Raw genomic sequence first — 16,119 nt, forward strand, 5'->3', positions numbered from 1 at the left:
AACAACAATACCACCCAGAGGGGTGCTTTAACTTCAGTTACGCATTTGTGCTTTTTTAAAACCTCGTCTACACTTTCCCCCCCAACCATCTTCTCCCCTTACTGCATTCTTCTGTGTCTATGTGTGTGTGAGTATGTGACAGTGATCCTTGGCCTGGAGCTGAATAGGACAGGAGGAGCAAGGTATGAGGAGATGTGGAGAGGCAGGGAGGGGGGAAAGAATAGAAAGAAAGAAGCACACTGGAAGAAGGAGTATAGAAAAGGAGGCAAGGGGAAGGTGATAAGAAGAGGTCAATGAGGGATGAGAAAACAGGTGAGACAAGGACAGAGAGAGAGAGGAGGAGGAGAACGGCTTTTACTCCTGTCTGGATCACATTTCTACCCAGTTTCATGGGTCGTCGCTTTGCTTTTTACCCCAGTTTCACACACGTATAGGTGCACATGAAACACACGCACACACACACACACACACACACACACACACACAAACTAGCTGGTATGATCATATGGGAATGATCTGTGAGGGTTTATGGCTTCCAGGTGTGCGTGTTTGAACACAGCGTCTCATCTCCTGGTGTCACCTCTGCTCTCCAGCTTGAACATCCACAGCTCGGATGGGTGCGTATGGATCATATGTTTGGGTCTGAGATATTGTGAAGTAACAGTAACAGTAACGGAGGCATAAGGTTCAATTTGAATGGCAGCTCAGTGGGATGAGTGACAGCTGCTGGAGATGAACTTGAACATCCGAGCGGGGGTCCTCGCTCTCCCTCACTCATCTGCATGAACACACAAACAGGCCGTCTGTTGTAAGTCCAATACCACGGATCACTAACCCAACGCATAAGCAAGCATGTAGCAATTCACAGAAACAGGAGAAGGCAGAAAGAGGGGGGCTGAGGAGGGAGGAGCGAGAGGAGGAGAAGAAGGAGGAGGAGGAGGAGGGTAATTCTAGGCCGCAGGTTTAGTTTACCTGCCATGGCAGCCAGACGGCAGGAGAGCTGCTGCATTAGATCACCCTGCCAGATAGAAGAGAGAGGGAAGGAAAGAAAGGGAGAGAGAGAGAGAGAGAGAGGGGTTTTCTATTTGTGTGTGTATGTGTGTGTAAAAGTGTACAAGAGCACAAGAGAGTTGTCGGGTTAGATTGCCCAGTGCGATATGTCTGCAGTGCCCATATGGGAGTAGGAAGGCAACGGGTAACACTAGAATAAGTGGTCCTCCTGGAATAAATAAAGGCTTCTCTGAAAAGTGAAAAGAGAAGGGAGTTGAAACGTTTACCGAGCTGAAGGGAGCTGCTGAGTGAGCCTCTACGGTAGTTTTAGGAGTTCAGACATCTTGAAATTCGATAGAGAGCCCAAGCAAAGTTTATTTGTGTTTACAGTGATTCAAGATTCCAAAAACTTTATTAATCCCTGCTGGAGATTGTTCCATTATCTCCAGCTTTAACATGGACATGCTGTGCAAACACCATTCAAGGCATGCAGATAAAGGCAGACGAGTAAAGCTTTTCCTTGCTGAGGGGGAACAGCACCTTTCCAATGTCAAAAAATGCAGGTCTGTGTGTCCAGACATTTCCAAAACTTTCCAAAACCCGTGATCTCACATTCTGACACATACTTTACACGGCGATGGTCCAGCTGAGAGAAGCCAGGCGCAGTCTTCCGCTCCCCGAGAGCTAAGAAGAGAGAAGCTCAACTGGAACGTGACTTGAATGAGCAGCTTTTTTTTTTTGTTTTTGCCTGGACTCGGGACGGGCTGCACGTCTTCTTCCGCCCCCACGTCACTCCCAGACTCAATACATGCATGTTTAATTTTCTCCATTTGTGGAAACATTATGATGGGTGTGGGACCACTCCCGGAGGAATATTATTTAGTAAGATAAAACATAAAAAAGGTGGGTGAAGTTGATGGGTGGAGTCATGGTGTGGTTTTGTGGTGGTTTGATGGTTTGGAGGCTTTACCACTGTAGCAATTAGCACTTGTTTAAACAAGTGGCACTAAACAAGTAGCATCTGTTAAAATGTCTGGTGTCAGAGAGGAGTGTACACACATGTCAGAATACTACGTTAACAGCAGGGGGTAAAACACCAAAGATGTCTGCACACACATTTGTGGATATTGTAAGATTTATTTACTGCAGCAGGTAAACCTGCGCCACCTGCTTCCACTTCTTTTGACAGTCAGACCAAAGTCACGGCTGAGCAGGGTTTGTTCAGCTGAGGTTTCATCGCTCGGCTTCTTTAAGTGTTTGACAGTCGGAGTGACGACTGATAAAAGAAAGCACGGCCGGGATTTGTTATCCCGCTGCCACGTTTTGAAATGTTGTTTTTTCATGATGAGATGAGCCATGGCGGATTTTGGACCACTATTAGACAGGGAGGTAAAGTGCACAGTACCTTTTAAACTGAGTCTTGACAAACTAAACCAAGCTACAACATGTGAGCTTTGGAAATGTTTATACGCCTCTGCCATTTCTTGTAAGGGCCAAAACTGACATATTAGTCTTAACCAAGAAAAACAGAGCTTATGAAAATGTTACTACTGTGGACTTGTGCCTAGCCTCTATGAAATATTGTGGATAATAACCAATTCACAGAAAACAGAGTCTTTGATCATCAGCAACTGTTTCTGTTCTTTAGAAATTACCTAGAAAAAGCTGTTGTAATAAATAAATTTTATTGGTATGACCACTAATTACAGTATCTTTTTATATGCAATCGTGTATACGCTGGAAACCCTAATATTTATAATAATAATAGTCATTTATAAGAACCTTCTGGCATCGTTCACCCTCTTTATTATCATTGAGATGAAGAGACTCAGTGCTGGGCGGACACCGCACATGGCTGATTGGTCTCTGCTTCAGTGACTGCAAGAAATCAACAAATATTCCCACTCACATCTTTTTCTTTTTTTTTTACACACAATTTCTGTTTGATATTGGCACAACAAGATACCATTAGCATTTGACTCATCATCACAACCGTCCTGTTTTTCTCTGTTATAGAGATAAAATATTGGTTGTAACATGACTCATTCTGTTGGCAGAGTTCATTTCCACGAAAGCCGGGTTATACAATTTACCACAGTTTTCTAAAATGTCTAAGGCCTATGTATGTGGAAATTGTGTGGACTGCTAGTATGAAAAGTAAATGAATGGAATGCATACTCTGTTATACTGTGCATGTAAATCTGTTAAATGATCAAGTAACAGAATTGGGTAAATCAAGAAAACATAGGGAATGCATGATGAAACGGTAACAGAAGCAGAAGGCCCCAGCTTGTAAAGTGCAGGAAGAACAGAGCTGTAAAACCGTCCCCCCGGATCCACACTGGAATTAACATCCGTGTGTACTATTACTGTAACTAAACAGCGCCATGCTTTCATACAAAGATACTGCTTCTGATTAAGCAACAACCATAAAGTGCATGCTGAGAACAGGGGAAAACATACAATAGAAAGGAAAAGGGTGTTGGCCTGTGGAGAATTAAGTGGGAATTTAGTGTGACAAAACAGTAGGCGACCAGCAGTGGAGGTGAACGCAGACAGGAAGGGTGTATACACAAGGACAAAGTATGTTGCGTAGTCTTGGTCCTTTACGGCAGACAGAAAGGGATTTATTGGATATCCTCTCCCACCAACCTAACAATGTGTTTCGTTTCTTGCGTTGATCTGTAGCATGCAGGGCAGCAGGTGGTACATAATGAACAGAAGGTTGATGCTATATGGGAAAATCAAATCCTCATTTTAAGTTCTGAAATAAACTTTCTTAAGTCAGTCCTCAGGTTTTGTCTCAAAGTTCGAAAGGCGATAATGTTAATTAAAGGTAGCCACGTCTCTTTATGTGCATGAACCACTCTTGCACATAAAGCACCTGTCGCTCTGTCCCACCTCGGGGTGAGTGATGCTGGCCATCTGGGTTTTGTTCCAGGGTGTGGCTGGGTGGGATGCCACCCTGAGGGAGCTTGATGGTGTGCTGCCATTGTGTTTTAAAAAAAAAAAAAAAAAACCTTTAATCATGTTGCTCATTTAACATTCATGTCGGTTGAGCGTGACACGTTTGGTCATTCAAACCGTTGAAAAAGATCTGCTCTTGTGTTAAACCCATTCAGATCTTTTGGGGAAATATTTTTGATGCTTTCCCTGACATGAGACATAGTGTTGCAGGGAGAGTAATACCTGAATTGTCAAGTGTATACACAGGGAGTGTAGGCAAACAACCATTAGCAATGTAAGCTGCCCATACCTTTATGAAACTCGTCGTTCGCCCACATACATTCAAGTAGCCTTCGCACAGACACAACACAGATGACCTACAGTTATCTCATACACCTGAGATGTGTATCACTGTACTGGAAGCTAAAGACTGCAGAAGGTCATTTAGTGGACTTGATGCGTGACAGGATGACACTTCACTCCTGATGCATCTTGTCATTTTCCTTCAAATCCTTGACAGAAACCAAGGTGAACAGGTGACAAAGCTGTTACAGTGCACATATAGAGGGAAAAGGTTGCAACAGCTATGCACGTTTCCCAGATAACAGAGTAAAGTGATACAGCAGAGAAACAGAGAGGTCTCTACCCTGAACATCAACCTGGAGGAAAAAACGGAAGAGAGAAACGAACAGGCTCTCATTGTCGACTTGACTTTCTGCGTCTTGTTCTCACGGCAGCGCGTGTTTTCACCTGCCGGAGGGTCAAAGGGAGCACAAAGTTTCCTCTCAGGCTATAGGGGGAGGGTCACAGAGTTGAAGCCAACGCCCAGATTGTATTATTGCTGAGGCGTTTGTTGATGCATACATCTGCGTGTAAACAGCTGAATTATTAATCGGCACATTTCTTGTTGTCGCAAAGTGCTCATAGCTGTGGTGTTCCTGTTCTTCATTTCATGCAGACCACTTATTAAAACAGTGTGGTTGGAGCTGTAATGTTCCTATGTGCATTCATGTGAAGGAAGCCCATTACTCTCCGCAATTATTTAATATATATTTTCAAACAAATACATGAATGGATGGTTTTATAACTTCATTATATATTATATTATGTTTCTAATCAAAAATATTGGTTGTGTTAAACCTCGAACTGAAAGCTGGCACGACTTGACTGGAAGTTGTGCAACTCAATAGAAAGACTGCTATATCTTTGATATATTAGATCAACTATTAGTTTTCCAGTGAGTGGTATGCAATTCTGGAATGAATGTTGACATGGATCCATATAGCATCTGTACTTTTTTTTTTGTGTTTTATTTAGACTTGGCAAAGTCTTACTTGCAATAAGTTTGATTAATTGCCGCCTCAGAGCATTTCTGATCCACGCCAGCAAATCAAAGTATCACTTGCTGGGAAGAGTTCTTCCCCCTTACGTACCGAATCTGACCTCAGGAATCTGTTGATGAACAATACCACCCCGAAACCCTGTGTGAAGAGCCGTCGCTTTCAGTTGTTTACAGTCTGCCGTGCTTGGACTTCTATGCAGTTTGACAATCATCGAGCTTATTATAAAGAGGCCTCATTGACAAATCCCTGAGTATTGCGTAACACACCCTTTTTTTTTTTATCCTGTATCTCCATTGGCTTGTGATTATTCGTAACACAACTGATTTGCAGGCTTCTGTATTAATACTAATGATTATTTATAGCCTCAATGACTCAGAGTCACTTGTTAGTGTGCACGTGTTAATGTTTACTCCCTTTGACCCAGTGGTTGTGGAAAAGAGAGTTTAAATTAACTTCTCATCTGATATTTGTGATGAGGTCGAAACAATCATAGGCAACCATTGCACTTTGCAGGTGCCAACTCTGTGTGTGTGTGTGTGAGTGTGAGTGAGCGTTTGAGGAATTCCTTCAGCACATACTGTGAAACACCTGGCGACTGCTTCGACAGGCATCCTCGCTGCTGCTTTCATCGGACCAGGCTGTGCTTCTTTGTGGCTCCCTCTCTGTCACTTTCTGTTCTCTGCTGTGTTTTGGCTACAGATAATCTGCAGTGCCGAGTTTATTTTCTTTGCACTATTCTTGCCTCTAATCGCAGTTCTCCTTTGAATGCACGCAGTACTCCAGCTACTGAAAAGAGCCGGCCGGTCCTTCACATTCAGCGCTGCCCCCCCCCCCCCCCCTCCCCTGCTGTGTTTGACTCAGTGGAGCGTTTTTTTTTTGTTTTTTTTTTGAGTGTGTCACAATGTCAAATATCTTTTCAAGTATTATTTGCACAGTGAACTTTTTCCAGCACCGCCCTGCTTCTTACACAGAGCCTCCACTGGGCGTGAGCAGCTAATGAGCACCATGGAGCTGCTTTATGTGAAGGCTCTACAACTGTCCGCACTGGTTCCATTGAAGCTGAAAGCTGGGAACTGAAAATAGGTTGAAAATAATGCAGCATTGCCAAAAGCCAAATAAATGTAGCATGACATTTATCAAGGATTCAATCCAAACAGAAGGCATTACTGAGTTAACATCAGAACTACTGACTTTGGTGTTTCCTATCAGACCAAATATTTCATGATTTGTCTCCTTTTATCTGACATTTGATGTTTACATATTTGTTTTAATCCCTTTTTTTAGGCAGTGTTTATGCCCTAGTAATTAGTTTTACACACACATTCAGGATTCTGTGGAGAAAAGCGTTTGTCTCTTATCATGTTTTAATCATAAACCAAAATGTCTTCATTGTACAGCAAGCACAACTGAGCATTTGTTTCATCAGGCCGTGCAAAAGCAGCACGAATCTCTGCAGGCGTGGTTGCACCTACAGAGATGAGAGAGGGGGGGAAAAAAAAAAAGAAGAGAGGAAGTGATATCTGTCTAAACATGCCGTGTTGCTAAATCGCTGAAAGTGAAAGTAATTCTAATGACTGCTACAAGGATGTGACCGCAAAACGTCTTTGATCTCACTCTGTTACATGAGGTGACCTGTTGGGGTGTCACTGTTCCAGCCTCTGGAGATAGCTGATGGGTTCCATTAATTGATACACATCTGGATGTCAGTTGATTAGAGATTAGAGATAAAGACGTAGAGTCAGGAGGGCGAACGGACGGAGAGTGATCAACCTTGAGCCCATGCACGCACTCAGCTGAAGCACTTGTTCTCATCTGTGATCAAGGCGATGAGGCACTGTGGTTTAGGTGTATTATCATCTTCCCCTTCTCTCTCTCTCTCTCTTCCCTCTTTTCTGTTAGTCTCTGTCTCTCTCTGTTTTTTGTTTTTTTTAATCAAGGGAAGTTGCAGCTGTCATTCTCTCTGCCCACACAGTAGTTTCCAACAAACCCAGATGCACTTACTGGCAACACTCAGTGAAAATGGTGTGTGTGTGTGTGTGTGGGACAGTGAGGTTGATTCCAGTGACTTCCTCTCTGTCCGATGAACTCCTCTGTGATGCACGTTGCCCTGAAGCCAGAAAGAGAGAAACCACACTGAACCTTTGTGCACCGGATTGTGTGTCAGCTCGCGCTGCTCCATCGGCCAGGAGTGACGAGCGCAGCGACGAGGTTATCTCAGGAAAAACTGGGTTACGAACACCAGACCAGATGCAGCCAGTGTTAGATATTGCTGTTGCCTCCAAATGAGAGGTTTGGAGCACAACACATAATTTCACTCTCTCCAGGAGCCTGATGTTACATAAAGCTGTTTGATAACTGGCTGTTTGTGTTGTAATAAAAACGCCTGCCCAGAATAATAAAGTGGGACTGATGGAGGATAAATGCAAGGCGACTGCAACCTGCATGCATCATTGTGTAATGTTTCATTGCAGTCGGCAGAGAGAGGGAAGGCACGATAAGGAGAGAGAGAGGAAAGTGGTTCCTTACTGGCAGAGAGGCTGATAAGGAGAGAGAAAAGGTGCATTTAGGGGAGTTTACTTTAAAACCTGCGAGTGAATGAAAGGGGAATGACAAGAGATGGATGAAGTTAGGCTCTGTTTTATTTTAGTCACTCTGTACGAGCCTTCCTCGTAGCCTTATTTAAAATCCGCAGTGAGGAGTGGTGCACCGTTAGTCCAGGTTTCAGCTTTTCTGCCATTGTTTTGTCAAAATGCAAATAAAAGCGCACTAGTCTGGCAGTCCGTTATAGACAAATGTGTTACTATTTTCTAAAAGTTGATCAGAGTTTTCTTTTCTTTTCCTTGCTTTGCTGTTTTCTCTGTAATTTACAGTCACTGCCATTAAACAAATTAAAAACAGTAAATGTATTCTGAGCCATTTAACAAGACAAGGTAAGTGAATTTCAGCCTGGCATCATTCACTACACATTTATTTATTTTCCCCAGCGAGCCAGTGTTTGGCTCAGCTTGGCAGACCAAAACCTGTAGCTGGCGTCCAAATGTGCTGCTGTTGTTCAGCTCAACCTCGGACGTCCGAGAGCTCGTCTAGATACCCAGTAGTTTCTGATGATCTAATAGCTGGCCTGTCACATTCAGCATCTACAGTAAGAGTGTTTTTGTTTGTTTTGTGTTTATCTGGGCTGTGAAGCTCTTCGTAAACATGTAGAAGCATTGACAAGAGCTATAGAAATAAAGATAATACTCTAATTTATAGGGGAACCGTTCTACAGCGCAGCAGCTCTTCATCTTTCTTTGACATTGTTGCTGAACAAAGACGGGGGGGGAGTGGTGCTCGGAGTAAATAGGCTGGAGGCATCCATCATCTCGTTCCGCTTGTCTGGACTGTACTACCTGCCTAAGTATTAATAAACAAATTACTCCCTCGTTTCCTTCTGTCTCAGAACCTGTTGGCTGCCATCCCACTGAGTTACAATAGCCAGTAATCTCCATGCAACACACACACTAGATCAGCTCTGTCGAGACAAAACCCATAATAAGGGGTCAGTATGGGGTCAGTTAGTCTGCCTCATGATGTGTCTGCCGCCCGGAACCTTTTTTTTTTTTTTGTTACGCCGAAATTAGATTATAGTTGATAATCTGCGCTGGGATTTACACCACAGGAAGGGTTTTCTCACTTATTGCTGATGGGTTTTGCTGGCTAGACCTGAAATGAGAAAGATCAGGCATGTGTGAGACCATGTTGCACTTCTATGGAATCTATGGAATTCAACACAATAGTGTTGAAAGGTCAGTGTAAATGTGGTTATCAGTTGTTTTACGGCTGCATAAGGTAACTCTAACTAAACAAAGCTTCATTGTCATCGATTTTCTTTTTCGTGGGAAGTAGGAAACGGTTAGTTCTTTGGAAACTTGGCTGGAACTCATCTAACCTGCAATTTAGGTTTTATAGGGCTTTACCATGTAAAAGCGCTGGTATGGTCGTTTCGCTTCGTTCTCATTTTACAATGCTATATGCTGTTTCATCAAATGGTTTTGATGAATTTTATTTGGCAGCTAGTCAGCAGGTCATTAGCCGGTTTATGCCTGCCTCTGTGCGTTTCTGTTTAAAGAAGTTCTAACTCATTAGCTACATTAGTTACATGTCATTTCCCACTTTCTAGTCTTTAAGCTTGTTCGAGCTTTATTTTTAATAGAAGAACAAAAAGTATGTTTGTGACCTCAGATGTCCCGCATGATTTGACCGGCTGCTGCCTTGTGCTGACATTTATACCCTCCGACCTGCACTAAAGCTTTGACTATGGAGGTGAGATGATGAAAAACAGACTTTTCCCAGCTTGGGGGGGGCTCATCGGCCAAATACAGGAACACCGGCACCTCAGATTTCCCTGCTGTCGGCCTCTCTGCTCTTATCTTAAACCCAGTTTCAAAATAACTTTGAAATTAAACAGTCATACAATGAGTCTTAGTCCAGGTAAAAACTTCACTGTAGGAAAAAAAAAAAAGCAAAATACATGATTTGATAGGATGATAAATGGTTCAACATTGTGTGTGTGTGTGTGTGTGTGTGTGTGTGTGTGTGTGTGTGTGGCGTTGGTTTCTTGACCCACTGCGTGCATGTGAATACTTGAATATGAGCGAATGAATAAGCCAAATGATACTTTTCAACTCTGACCTCCATGACGACTCCGGCTGTCTGTCAAGATTCAAGTTTCTCTCTTTCTTTTGTCTCTCTCACCCTGTCAAAAACACACACACACACATTTGCACACAGCTGTTGGGCAACACTAGAACCACATTTTTCGGGGTCGGTAAATTGAAAGCAGAATTACTGAGCTGTCTTATCTCTGTTCGTTTAACGAGTATTGACAGTTGTCCCTCTTACTTTTTAAATGCTTTCAGATGGAGTCGCTCGCACACCAAACCACACAGGGAGAATAAATCTGAGGAAACCACTGGGAATCATTAAGTTCGACATGAAAACCCGCTCTGCCAAGTCATGTGGGATTGATAGGATTGATTCTATGAAAGAAACGCAGGATCAAACGTATAGTTACGCCAGCCAGAGGGACATCTCAGGTCACTGTCTGCACTTTAAATCCCCACAGTCACTTTCATCCCTCCCGCCCATAATCAGGAGCTCACTTTAAATCTTTCACCCCGGCCGCTCAGCTCTCCGTCACAGAAACTTCAGTTTCACTCTCGTTCTGTAATTTCCACCTCTATTTTCCCAGGGGGGTGACCCTTCCTCCTCTTCCACATCCCTGATTCAGAACAAGAAAAGCGTGTAACCCCAGACACAGACGCGGGGTAACCTCAGCGCAGTGTCTCAGGATCAATTACTGAATTAGCATCTCAGACTGGAGTGCCAGCAACAGAACAACGGAGATATTTTTTGTCAATCTCTCTCTCTCTCTCTCTCTCTCTCTCTCTCTCTCTCTCTCTCTCTCTCTCTCTCTCCCTCTTCCATTATCGTTTCCCTCGTGAATTCCCTCGCCATAATAACCCGCCTTACACTGTACATGCAACCTGCTCCTTTGACAAATGCTAAAAACGTTCATGTCCATTCAGGGTGCAGGAAAAACCTTTTGCTCCAACCTGTATTTGCATTAATAGCTTCACACGTGTGTGAATATACTAACATTTACACTCTGGCCTGTATCCAGGGCCAGGCGATTCTTTTTCAGTAACAGTGACACAAACCTGTTGCCTTTAGTATCCGGCCCCTACATTTCCAGTGTAGATGCACTTTTTTTTTTAATACCATAGCTTTCTTTTATTTCCTAACATCTCCTGTCTTGTGGCTGCATCTGTACCTCCCATTGGTAAACCACCCCATAGCTATCAAGATGCCCCTAAAGTGCTTGACCACTTATGTCAGGGAAAGCAGCAATTCATAAGGGCATTGGCTATGAGATATAAATAAAATATATAATTCGGGAGATATTGAAATCTTTCAAACTGGAACAAAGATGAGACCAAACATTATCATCCCTAGAGCTGCGCCACTTGAGAGGCGCCCTGAAGTTCTTAAGAAAATTACAAGAGCGGTTTTTGAAGAACTACAGAGTCACTAGGGTCAAATACTTCTGAAAAGTTTCCAGGGGATTCCTGAGAATCAACTCAGACCTGCGTCTCTTTTTTTTTTGCAGCAGCAGCAGCAGCTCTGATGTCTGATGCAGGATGATCTCATTTTCAGCACAGGAAACAGTTCACCTGCTTATTTTCTTCCTTTTCCTGACTTGAAGTTGAACGTGAGGAGTTGAGCTAGTCTGGAGGTCAGGAAAAGCACGCGAGCACAGATGCTGCTCTGAGTGGGAGCGGCTTGTTAAAAGCGAGTTGGCGACGAGGCCAAGTTTTGACAAGTCTCACACACGCTTCGTTCTGCCTCACTCTTTTACTCCTGTCATCCATCTCTCCCTCTATCGTCCCTTCCTCTATTTTCAGACCGTCTCCTCCCAATCCCAGACATGTCGGCAGCATTTTTTTTTTTCCGCCCTCCAAGGAGGACAGACACACACAACATGAATTATTTCCACGGCCCTGTCCTGTATGAAGAGACGGAAAGGAAAGATTTAGGACAGCAGGGCCACTCCACATCTCCTCCATCTCACAGCTGGAAGCTTGTCCTTTCACTTAGTAGCTGACAGATATTAAAAATAACTCTTTCTACAGCACCTTCACTGCACTGCATCAAATTTTAGCCCACATGTTCTGCTTTATATGGGTCAGTTTAAAGGTGCTTTGAGGAGCGCTCTAAGCAATAGAGTCATTTGGAAAAGGGTCCATTAAACCTGCAGTGACTGATCACATATTTTTTCCACTCACACTATGAGGTTTTTATGATTGTTCTTAATAAAGATAGAAAACCATGAGATTCCAAGAGGTTCACATACTTTTTGTAGCCACTGCACACCCTCCGATAAGCATGTGCTTCTGCTGTAGCGAGCGTGTACAACAGTAGCTGCTTTGGATCGGTTTTACAGGGAAAATGATAAACTGCGATTTCCCACGAGAGAAATTCTGCTTCAGCGTGCGTTTTTAAGACGAAGCTTTGGAACCAAAAGCTAAACTTAGTCTTCCTACATTTGCAAAGTCATGTGGAATCTGCATCAAAACCTTCCTGACATAAAACAGCAGATGAACTGTTTTAGATCAAGAGTTCACGTATTGAGCATTTCCCGACCAAATACAGCAATAATCATATCACATCAGATATGATATCAGACGTATCCTGGAGGTTTTCTCATTTGTATTTTGATGAAGTCACCCTGGTTCACCCCTGTCAGTCACAAGTGAATCCAAGCTGTGACATATGGGAAAATGAATACCATGGCTGGGAAGAGACTCTAAATTCTTTCCCATGTACAGTAGATGACTGGTGGGGAGCCGTGCTGTTGTTTTCTAGCTCAACATGTTAATGCCACTGAAGCATGTCTGCTGATTTGTGTGCGGAAATGCCAAGGTTTTCCACTTCCAAAAGTAAGAAACGTTGCAGTGATCTGCAGAATCAAAAGCAAACAGCAGGTTTTTTGGTGGCAGCTTCTCCAGCCTCAATGTTCATACAGCAAAAAACATATACGTGAGAAAACCTTTTACGTTTCCACAAAGATTTGTGAGGGTGGGCTTTACGGTCTTGTTTATACAGATAGTGGGAAAGGAAAGAGAGGGAGAGACAAACAAGTGCAGTCACAGCAGGAAAATCACAAGTGGGATTCAGTCCCGGGCCGGTGGGAGAACATGTGGCTCTGAACTGCTGCAGTATCTCTGGGAACAAATGTATGCGGCAGCCAGAGGTGTGTGCAGCTGGTTTGGAGTAGAGATGCTTCTTGAGATATCCAAGTCCATGTTCCAGTCAGCATCTGTGCCCTTCAAGTCTTTGAATTTCTGCCCTTTTCTGCAAATCGTTCTCTGATCTTAGGTCCAACAAAAGGCGTCCAGTCAGGGCAACAATAATATCATTGTACAGGCTGGTTGAACACACCATACTGCACACTCCAAACAGAACATATACAGTAGTAGGAAGACAGAGTTTGCCACAGTCACAATCTGGTGACCTCAAGCCTCCTGAAACGGCGTGATACCATTTCGCAGCACTTTCTGTGGAGCCTCTTGTGCGATGTCAAAGTTAGTTTGCTGTTAAATTTGCTGATACCAAGTGTTTCGTTGTTCTGTGACATCTGGGTAATAAAGGAGGCCTAAGACTTAGTCTTCAGTGCTTCTGGCCAGTCCGGTCCCTATTATGTAACCAGGTTTTTAATAGAGAATCTCTTTCATGCACATATATAGATAAAGACACTGTGAAGACTTGTCCACTGACGGAGGTGATCTAAGGTTCATGACGCCAAAAAGTATAGCATATAGCAGCAAATATAGGTAAAATCAAAACAATCAAATCAAAACAATACATTTACATGAATTTAAACGCTCAATAGAGCTAAGAGAGGTTTGAGTGTCACTGAAACCAACACGTCTCGCGTGCATCTGCATTTCACCATTACTTTTTAACCTTCGGCTCCTCGCCTGTGGTTGGTTCAAGGGCCTGTCCTGTAGGACACAGCAATATAATGAAGTAACAAAAAACCCTATTTATAAAAGGGTGCATGATATGAAGAAAAAGAGAGATGGCGGCGACGACGAAGACAACATATAAATTTTCCTTGCAAACATAAAAGCTGGCCTCTGTTCAGCAGAAACAGCAGGCGTGTACTGCAAAGCTGTTACAATAAGACTCTGTTGGCTGCCATTACCAAACCTTGTGACGAGCCAGTTTTACAGTGAGTGACAAAACAGGCTCAATTCTATTTTACTCAAATGCTGGTAATGAGCATGTCCTGTTATGATAAAGCCAGAACCACGACAGACCACGCTGATCTGGAGAGACGCGGGACGAGGTGTGGGATACTGTCCATATAATGGGTCACATCCTTCTGCCGTCGTCGTGACGATACACACGATGCTCGGAGACTAATCCAGCAGGAAGTGGAGAAGAGTGTTAATCACTGCTCATCTGACAGCGCGCACAGATTACGCATGGTTTTATTTCATATTCATATGTTCTGCTTTATCGTGCAATTACCAATACATGCATTTCAACTTATTAACAAATTCAAACTAGGTTTCCTAAAAACAGCTGACTTTAATACAGTCAGACTCTTTCCATCAACATATGAGCACAGCTTAAACAATAACTTAAAAAATCTGTTAAAAATCTGTTTCCTCTGGGTAAATGCAGACATAATCCGAAGGTCATAATCCAGCAGAGAGGTGGCAGACTGAGCTGTTAATCCTCCTACAACATCATCAGGGAAGCTCCCGCCATCACGGGCCGCCCTCCCTTCTGGTCCCCGCTGGAGTGAACACATCCGTTTGGGCTTTTACGCTGAACGTCACTAACGGTGATGAAGTGGGACTGTGGAAAACTGGGCAGCGAAGGGGGGGGGGGGAAACACGGTGAGAGGAATAGAGCGTGAACGGGACGGAGGAAGCGGAAGATAAAGTGGATGGAGACAGGTTTAATAGCAGATCTCTTTAAAATCTGATGTGCGGATTATTGGGCCTTTTCATTTGCTGAACAACAGACGTTCATTCATTAAGTAGTTTGCACGTCAGTGGAATATCCTCTAGCATTTGTCCCAGTAGAGGCCTACCTAACATGACGTCAATGCATCTAGACTGGACGGGCTGTTGCCCCCTATAATAAAGGTAGTTGGATTTTGGAGTTAATGCATCATTCTGGTTCTTTACCAAATGCACACAGTGAAGGAAACTGAAATATCTGGCATCAAACTCCAGAGAAAACCAGTGGCGGGTGGTTTTGTTCAAGTTGGAGCATCATTACTTCGGGACACGTTATGTGGCTCAGCGTCCAAAACGGCGATGAATGAAATGATGATTCTCGAAGTCCTGGAGCTGGTCAGGATGAGATATCAGCTGGGGTGATCTTCCAACATGTCTGTAATTAAGTGGTCATAGTTTTTAAATGCCTGCAAGACATGCAGAGGACAGTGCACGGCGCTGAGTTACATAATGAAGGTTTCAGTTGCTAATAAAGACTGTTCTCTGGAATGCTTTTTGAGGCTTTGCGGTTATACCGGCTGATAAAAAGAGTCTCATGGCAGTACTCTCCGAACTGTTTTAGGTGCAGGAGATATTACTGTGGTCTCCTTTAGGAGACAGCCTCAGACCAGGGGAACAGTCGAGGACAGAAGCTGTTGTTGTTGATGGGGGATTTCCAAGTTACTCTAATATATTTTTAATAAAGCAAGACTCTGTAGTCTGTTCACTGCGCTGTTGAGATGTAGAGTGTAGTGCTCACATATAAACTGTCACTTTAACAGGAAGAATAATCTGCTTTTAACCTAGAAATCGAAGTCGTGGCTCCAACCTGCAGCCATGTGGCCCGTCCAGCAGTGACAGGGGCCTACGCCTGGTGCAGCTGGTGCACCGCGGTGCCAGCGTAGCTTTCCCACGTCGCCCGCGCAGAGCTGACGCACTCGAGCCGAGGCCACGCCATCGAAACAGTAATTCATCCACGGTGGCCGACACGAAATGACACATCTCATCCTTGTGCATCATGTGAACACAACAGCCTTCGACCTCTCTGATGGTGGCAAACATAAACTAGTCAGAAAGGTGATGAGATTCGATGACCTCTCTTCCAATTATAGTGCGCTCTCTCTTTATTTAGCTTTAACTTCTGCCATGTTCACATTTCACACTGTTGCTATTCTCCATGTGCTTTATTTACTGCTCCATAATCCTAAAGGCCCAGTTATGGAAAATATCTTTTTTTGGTTCTTCTGTACACAGACACAAATAATGAAAATAACAGATAGTAATCT

This window comes from Anabas testudineus, chromosome 23, assembly GCF_900324465.2.
Source record: "Anabas testudineus chromosome 23, fAnaTes1.2, whole genome shotgun sequence".
Lineage (NCBI taxonomy): Eukaryota > Metazoa > Chordata > Actinopteri > Anabantiformes > Anabantidae > Anabas > Anabas testudineus.